The sequence below is a fragment of the Bos taurus genome, chromosome 1 (assembly GCF_002263795.3).
Source record: "Bos taurus isolate L1 Dominette 01449 registration number 42190680 breed Hereford chromosome 1, ARS-UCD2.0, whole genome shotgun sequence".
NCBI classification, from domain to species: domain Eukaryota; kingdom Metazoa; phylum Chordata; class Mammalia; order Artiodactyla; family Bovidae; genus Bos; species Bos taurus.
Genome location: NC_037328.1, coordinates 28394533 through 28403377, shown reverse-complemented (window position 1 = coordinate 28403377; position 8845 = coordinate 28394533). Strand labels below are relative to the sequence as shown.

Genomic DNA, 8845 nt, shown 5'->3' with positions numbered 1-8845 from the left:
TTAGGATCAATGCGTTGCATGTGAATATTTGGCTGGTCTGTACTATATTCCTTTTTCCTCTGGACATGATGAGTTTATTACATTACCTACAATACCCATCAAAAAACAGATTTTTTTTGTTTGTTTTAAGCCATTAAAAGGCAAATATAGAGTACCATATAAAAGTAATCAGCAAATATCTCCAGCTTTATTAAAGCACTACACTTCAAATGTAAAAGTCCATCTGGAATAGAAAGAGAAACTTTTTTTTCTGTATAAATTTACCCTAATTTCTCATTTACATTGAGATCAAATTTAGGATTGTGCTACACCCATGAAACTAGAACTAAGAGGCAACAATCTTCTATCAGTGAAAAATATAGTGATAAAAACCATAATTACTGAAATAAAACTACATTAGTGGCCCTGATCATACATTAGATCAGGTTTTGGTAAAGGAAATGTCTAACTTGATACATTCCATCAGGAGTAAGAAAATGAGAAAGTGAATAAGACAGTAGGAAATAATGTTTGCAAATATTTTCTGCTACTACACAGGCTGTCTTTTCATTTGTTGATTATTTTATTTGCTGTGCAAAAGCTTTTAATTACATCTCATTTTAAAATTTTTGCTTTTATTTGTTTTGTCTTAGGAGACAGATCCAAAAAATTGCTATGGTTTATGTCAGAGAGTGTTCTGTCTAAATTATCTTCTAGGAGTTTTATGGTTTCAGGTCTTACATTTAGGTCTTTAATCCATTTTGAGCTTATTTTTTGTACATGGTATGAAGAAATAGTCTAATCTTGGTATTTTAATGTAGCTGTCCTGTTTTCCAGGCACCACTTGTTGAAGAGACTGTCTTTTCTCCCATGTATATTTTTTCCTCTTCTGTCACAGAGTGACCACAGATGCATGAGTTTATTTTGGGACAACCTATTCTGTTCATTGATCTGTCTCTATTTGTGTGCCAGTAATTTTCTGTTTTGACTACTGTAACTTTGTAGCATAATCTGAATTCTTGGAGACTGATACCTCCAGCTTTTTTCCTTTTCCCTCAAGATTGTTTTGGCAGTTTTGGATCTTTTGGGGTTCCATATGAATTTTAGTACTGTTTGTTCTAGTTCTGTTAAAAATAAATGGGTATTTTGATAGGGATTGCATAAAATCTGTAGATTGTTTTGGAAGTATGGCCATTTTAACAATGCTAATGCTTTCAACCCAAAACATGAGATATCTTTCAATTTCTTAGTATTATCTTCAATTTCCTTGATCAATGTTTTATGTTTTTCAGAGTATAGATCTTTTACCTAGGATATGTTTATTCCTATTTTATTCTTTTTGATGTTATTTTAAATTAGTTTTTAAAAATATTTCTTTCTGACATTTCATTATTGATATATAGAAAAGCAAGAAATTTCTGAAAGTTGTATCTTACAGCTTATACTGAATTAATTTATTAGTTATAATATATTTTTGGTGGAGACTAGGATTTTCTATATAAAGTATCATGTCATCTGCAAATAGTGACAGGTTTACTTCGTCCCTTCCAATTTGGGTGCTTTTTAATTTATTTTTCTTCTCTGATCACTGTGGCTAGGACTTACAATGCTATGTTAAATAGAAATGGTGAGTGGGCATCTTTGTGTCCCTCCTGGATATAGAGGAAAGGCTTTCAACTTTTCAGGGTTGAGTACAATGTTAGCTGTAGGCTTGTCATAAATGGCCTTTTGTGTTGAGATATTTCTACTCTATACCCATGTTGATGAGGGTTTTTATTTTGACTGAATATTTTCATATGCTTTATGTATGTCTACTGAGATGATGGTGTGATTTTTATTTTTCATTTGCTTAATCTGGTGTATCACATGGATTGATTTCCTTTCCAAATGATAAGCAACCCTTGTGTTCCTGGAGTAATCCAATTTGATCATAGTATGTGGTCCTTTATATATATACATATATACATATATATATATATATATATGTATATATATACACACATACACACACACACACACACACACACACACACACACACACACACACATATATATATGTTTACTTATTTATTTTTTACGTTTCACTGCACTAGGTCTCTGTTCTTTGAACAGGCTTTCTCTACTTGTAGTGCACAGGCTTCTCATCACACTGGCTTCTCTTGCTGCGGAGCACAGGCTCTAGATGTGAGGGCTTCAGTAGTTGTAACATGCGGGCTCTAGGATGTGCAGGTCTCATTAGTCGTGGCACACAGGCTCAATAGTTGCAACTCACAGGCCCTAGAACTCGTGGTTTCAGTAGTTTAGGTGCACAGGCTCAGCATTGTGGCTTGTGGGTTTTAAAATGTGGGCTAAATAGCTCTGGCACATGGGCTTCGTTGCTTTGCAGCATGTGGAATCTTCCCAGACCAGGGATTGAACTCATGTCTCCTGCACTGATAGGTGGATTCTTATCTACCGTGCCACCAGGGAAGTCTCCTTTTATATATATTACTGGATATAATATATATATCCAATAATAATAATAATATATATCATATATATATTATTTAGTTTGCTTATGTTTTGTTGAGGATTTTTGCATCTATGTTTATCAAATACATTATCCTATAATTTTCTTAAAAATTTTGTTTGTGGTGTTTTTGTCTTATTTTGGTATCATTGGTAACCCCATTGAATGAATTCAAGATTGTTCCTCTTCTTCAAGTTTTTGAAATGATTTAAGAAGTATAGGTATTAACTCTTAATGTGTTTAGTAGAATTTCCCTGTGAAGCCATCTGCTTCTGAACCTTTGTTTACTGGGACTATTATATTACAAATTCAATTTCATTAGTAGTGGTTGATTTATTCAATTTGTTTGTTTCTTTTTTATTTGATTCACTTGTGGAAAGTTGTATGTTTATGGAAATTTGCTCATTTCTTCTAGGTTGTCCATTTTGTTGGCATAGTTATTGTTTGCAGTATTTTTTATGATTTATTTTGTTTGTTTTTTTTGTATATTTGTAGTGCTGGTTATTCCTACTTTTTGTTTTCTTATTTTGTTTAATTAGATCATCCCTCTTTCTTTGTGAGACTTCCCTGGTGGCTCAGATGGTAAAAGTGTCTGCCTACAAGGCAGGAGACCCAGGTTCGATCCCTGGGCTGGGAAGATCCCCTGGAGAAAGAAATGGCAACCCACTCCAGTATTCTTGTCTGGAAAATCCCATGGACAGAGGAGCCTGGTAGGCTACAGTCCATGGCGTCGCAGAGAGTCAGACATGACTGAATGACTTCACTATCTTTCTTTGTGAGCCTGGGTGGGGGTTTATCAATTTTGTTTATCTTACCGAAAAAGTCTTTGTTTCATTGATCTTTTCTATTGTTTATTTGGTTTCTATTTTATTTCCTCTCTGATCTTTACGATTTTCTTCCTTCTGCTGACATCGGATTTTGCTTGTTCTTTTTCTGATTCCTTTAGGTTTTAAATTAGGTTGTGGACCTAAAATGGACAAGATCCACCAGCCCCTCCTGTGGACTAACTTTGTGGATATGGGAAGTGAAAATAGTTTAACACCTTGCACGACCAAATGAACGAAGATGACCAGAGTAGTCTTAACCCCATTAGAACTGTTTTTTCTTTTGCATCTGCAGTATGGGATGGTATTGTTTTCATGAGCTTCTAGAAATTTCACTTGCGAGCTTATTTTTGCTTCCTGTGTCATCACCTTTCCTATATTTGAGTAAGTGATTACATTAAAAAGTTACATGGGGCTTCTTTGGTTATCCTGAACTTAAACATTCCATTCGTTCTGTTTATAACTGTGATCATAATTTTTGTGGTAATTTCCGGCCTGATAGAAGGAAATTTGAGATCTCTACATTTAAATATTTTAAGTAGTTTCAATGGGTTTAAAAATTGTTTTTTTAATAAGGTATTTATAAAGATATTTGGGGTTACCTGAGATTGTATGAAAGAAGATTAGAACCACACTGTATTTATATTTACCTTGGTGGTTTATTTGTGGATGGCAGTTTTCTCTAGTTCTTAGGACTGTGACAACTTTTGGAATATTTTACAAATTACAGCTGAAATCTGTATTATCCACTACAGATGATTTATGTGGCTAAGAAGAAGAGAAAAGAAATGAAATAACTCTTTACTAAGTTTTTATTCCCATAAAATGTCTAATATTAAGAAAACTTTAAATAAACATGATTTAAATATGGTGGATGATTTACAGTCCATTATATGAAATTTGTAAGCCTCTGCACACTAGCCTTATTACACAGTTCATGAAAGGAGGAAAAAATTTAATTCTTTCTACCTTTGCCAGGTATAATCTATACAGTAATAATTTAAGCTATAACTTATTTTTAAAGTGGGTGCCTCTCAGGAAGCTGCTTTTGTGTTGTAAACTTCCCTGTTAAATGAAACGATCTTAAAGCTGTCTTGGGGGCCTGTTTGATTACTGACATTTGAATGCTATTTACTTACTCTCTTTTTTTTTTTGGAAGAAAAATTTTAGAGTCTTGTTATCTTTCTGACTTTAAAGAATATTTAATGAATTCTTGGTTTACTCCAAGGGAAAAGGAGGAAAATGAGAAACAATCAAGGATATTTTTTCTCAATCTCTGTCTCATTCTTGTTTGGTAATAGGATGGATTGGGGTGGGGAGGAGCACTAATATAAGGAAAATTTTGAAATGAATAAAAATGTAAAAGGTTTCATTTGTTCTTGTTCAGTTTGAAAGAAAATGAATACAAATGGCATAAAAAGTCTGCATGACCTGTGTGGTTATAGAATTTTTTTCTAACAAATGACTGCAGATGATTTCTGGGGGCTAGAAGATATTTTGCTGTCAATGTAAGGATGCTCCCCCTCCCAGATCAGTTTAGCTTTTCACTGTATAGATCTGAGAAATTACTTGTATGAATTGAATAAACTTCTACATATTAAAAAAATAAATAAATAAATTAGGTTGTTTACTTGAGATTTTTCTAGTTTCTTAAGGACAGTCCATTCACTGTAAACCTTCCTACAATTGCTTTTGGAGCATCTTATAGATTTTGGAATGTTGTGTTTGCCTTTCATTAGTCTCAAAGTATTTTCTGATTTTCTCTTTGATATCTTCATAGAACCACTGGATTTTTAGTAGTACATTGTTGAGTCTCCATGTATCTATTCCTTTCCCATTTTTCTTTCTATTGTTGATTTTTAGTTTCATATGAGTATGGATGGAAAAAATGCTTCATATAATTTCTATCCTCTAAAATTTGTTGAGATTTGTTTTTTTCTTGGTCTAGCATGTGGTCTCCCCTGGATAATATTCCATTTGTGTATATATATATCTCTCTCCTCTGTTTTGGAATGAAATTCCTATTAAGTGCAACTAGTCAATTTTGTCATTTGAGTCTGCTGTTGCTGTACTGATTTTCTGTCTGGATGATCTGTCTATTGTTGGTATTAAAGTCTCCTGCTATTATAGTATTATCATCAAATTTCCCCTTTATGTCTGTTAGTATTTACACAAGTACTCCTATATTTGTATATATGTTAATAAGCATTCTTTACAAGGAATGATGCTAAAACTTAAACTCCAGTACTTTGGCCACCTCATGCAAAGAGTTGACTCATTGGAAAAGACTCTGATGCTGGGAGGGGTTGAGGGCAGGAGGAAAAGGGACGACAGAGGATGAGATGGCTGGATGGCATCACTGACTCGATGGACGTAAGTCTGAGTGAACTCCGGGAGATGGTGATGGACAGGGAGGCCTGGCGTGCTGCAATTCATGGGGTCTCAAAGAGTCAGACATGACTGAGTGACTGAACTGAACTGAAGCATAAAATTCTCTTTTATTGATTCCATTATCACTGAATTATGCCCTTCTTTGTCATTTATTATAAACTTTGTCTTAAAATCTGTTATACCTGATATGAGTATTAATATGTAGACTTTACTGTTTTTTGTTTGTTTGGATGAAATATTTTTCCTTCCCTTCACTTTCAGTTTGTGTGTGTCTTTAGGTCTGAAATAAGTCTCTTATGGGCAGGGTATAGAAGGATTTTTTTTTTTTTTTTTTTTGGTCAAATAAGCCACACCATATCTATTAATTGGAGCATTTAGTCCATTGACAGGCAAAGTAATAACTCATAGGTGTGTACATATTGACATTTTATTACTTATTTTCCAGTTGTTTTCATGGTTCTTCTCTTTCCATTTCTTCCCTTGTGGTGTGATAAATCTCTTCAGTAGTATATGTGTCTTCTTTTCTTTTAAGTTTTTGTGTATTATTGGTTTTGATTTGTGGTAACCGTATGTTTCATATATGTGGATCTATAACTACTTGTTTTAAACTGTTTAAATGTAGACCTAAGAAATCTACACTTTTTATTCCCCTTCCCTACATTTTGTGTTTTTGATGTCATATTTTACATTTTCATGTGTATTCTTTAATTTTGTATTGTTAACTACAGTTGCTTTTACAAATCTTTTATTACTGGCTGATTTAAGTGATTGATCCTCATTTATTTCTATATATTTGCCTTTCCTAGTTGGATTAGCCCTTTTCTACTGCTCCTTCTTTTCCCTCTTGCAGAAGACCCTTTAACATTTATTTTGGGGCTGATGAGCTCTTTCAGTTGTTGCTTATCTGAGAGGTTCTTCATTTTACCTATGATTCTAATTAATAAACTTTCTGGGTAGATTATCTTGCTGTTTTTCCTCTTTTAGTATACTTTGAATATATTGTGCAACTCCAATCTGGCCTGCAATTTTTTTGCAAAGAAATTTGTTGATGGCCTTATGAGTATTTGCTTTAATATGACGGTTTTTTGTTTTTTTTTTTCCTCTTGCTATCTTTAAAGTTTTCTCTTTATCTTTAACTTTTTGCCATTTTAATGATTCAGAGAAGGCAATAGCACCCCACTCCAGTACTCTTGCCTGGAAAATCCCATGGACGGAGGAGCCTGGTAGGCTGCAGTCCATGGGGTCGCTAAGAGTCGGACACGATTGACCAACTTCACTTTCACTTTTCACTTTCATGCATTGGAGAAGGAAATGGCAACCATTCCAGTGTTCCTGCCTGGAGAATCCCAGGGATGGGGGAGCCTGGTGGGCTGCTGTCTATCTCTTATTTTGGATCTGTTTGGGTTCATCTTATTTGTGACCTTGTATACTTCCTATACTTGGAGACTTGTTTCCCTCTTCAAGTTTGGGTGGTTTTCAGCCATAATTTCCTCAAATGAATTTGTGAACCATTTCTCTCTTTTCTCCATCTGGCACTCCTATAACGCAAATGCTGGCACACTTAATATTATCCCAGAGGTCTCTTATACTGTTTTCCATATTTTTAAATTAACTTTTCTTTTTGTTATTCTGATTGGATGGCTTCCATTTTTCTGTTTTACAGATATTTTATGTGTTCTTCTCTATCACTTAGTGTGCTGTTCATTCCTTCTTGTGTGTTTATTTCAGCTATTTAATTCTTTATTTCTGATTGGATCTTTTTAAAATATTTTCTAAATTTTTATTAAAATTAACACTGTGTGGATCAATTCTTCTCACTCATGTACTTACCATTTTTATAATCAATGCTTTGAATTATTTACCCAGTTAATTGTTTACTTCCATGTTAATATTTATGTATTTTCATTTTGCTTAATTTTCTCCACCTCTCTAAAGTTAGATGAAACAATTACCTTCAGTTTACAGTTTTGACATGGTGACCCTATATGGGAGCTCCTGTACAGTCCGGGTGTGCCCAATACTTTTGGTGGGAGAGCTGGATTTGACATGGATGCAAGTTAAATCTTTCCTTAGGATGTGTCAGCAAATATCACCTTGCAAGCAGTGAGGCTGGAGATGGAACAACTAGAGCAGGAGGTGCTTGTGAGGCAAGACTTCCTATCCTTTCAGTGACCATCAGCACCCTACTGGGGATAGGGTCTAGGCAAGTTGGTAGAGCAGAAGCTCTGAGCTTGGGCTTGGGGTTCTCTGTTTCCTTGAAGTATATGTTTTCCCCTTTCCCTGAACTGGGACTCTTGCAACAGAGAGAGAAGTCCTGAAGCAAGTAGGACCTGTGTTGACTCTCTGTTCCTGTTGACAGTAGACAGAGTTCTGAGCTCTCTCTGATGCACTGCCTGTGCAGGTGCTCATGTTTGTTTCCCTTGCTCTGCTTAGATGCAGCCTCAGGTCAGGTCCCCTTTGTCTCTCATAGTCCATCCCTGCCCCCAGCCTCCACCACCCCCATCCCTTTGTGGAGACACACTGTAGAGTTGACAGGGCACACATGGACTCTTGGTACATATTTGCAGGACCTGGGGTGGAGTGGTGGGGTCTTGTTTGAGTAAGCACCAAGAATACCCACTGCAACCCCGTTCAGACTTCACCCTGAGATTGGACCACCTCTGCATCCCAAGATCAAATTTTCTTTCAGATTGTGGCCACCCTATACAGTGTCATGATGTGATGTAGAGTGAGCAGGGCCAGAGCTATAACTCAGCTTGGGTTAGGTCTCTCATTAAGGCAGTCATGGCAAACCCAGCAGTTGCTAGAGCAGACCTCTTTCTGCCCTGCCACACAGGCTAACCAAGAAGGTTCATCTCCACTGAGCTGGACATCATGATTGTGGAATTCACTATGTGGCTCTCACTACTTACTCCCCAGGGTGGTGTCTTTTTACTTATTCTCCCTTTTCCCCTAGTACTCTCCCAAAGATACAGGTCCTGACCTGACTGCTTTTCTTCCCTTCTTATCCAATTACTTGTGTATCTTTCCTACAACTTTGGCTGTATTGAGTTTCCAGTTAGTTTTCAGTGATAATTGTTACACATATAAATATAATTTTGATGCATTCATGGGGGGTAACTTAAGTTCTATATCCTTTTAC

At 35.5% G+C, this 8845-nt stretch overlaps 1 non-coding gene across 1 annotated transcript; it reads left to right on the top strand.

Moving 5' to 3' along the window:
- Nucleotides 1-3052: 3052 nt before the first annotated feature.
- TRNAC-ACA (transfer RNA cysteine (anticodon ACA)) lies at nt 3053-3125 on the top strand. Its single transcript has one exon. It is a non-coding gene; the product is annotated as a tRNA-Cys (tRNA).
- Nucleotides 3126-8845: the final 5720 nt, after the last annotated feature.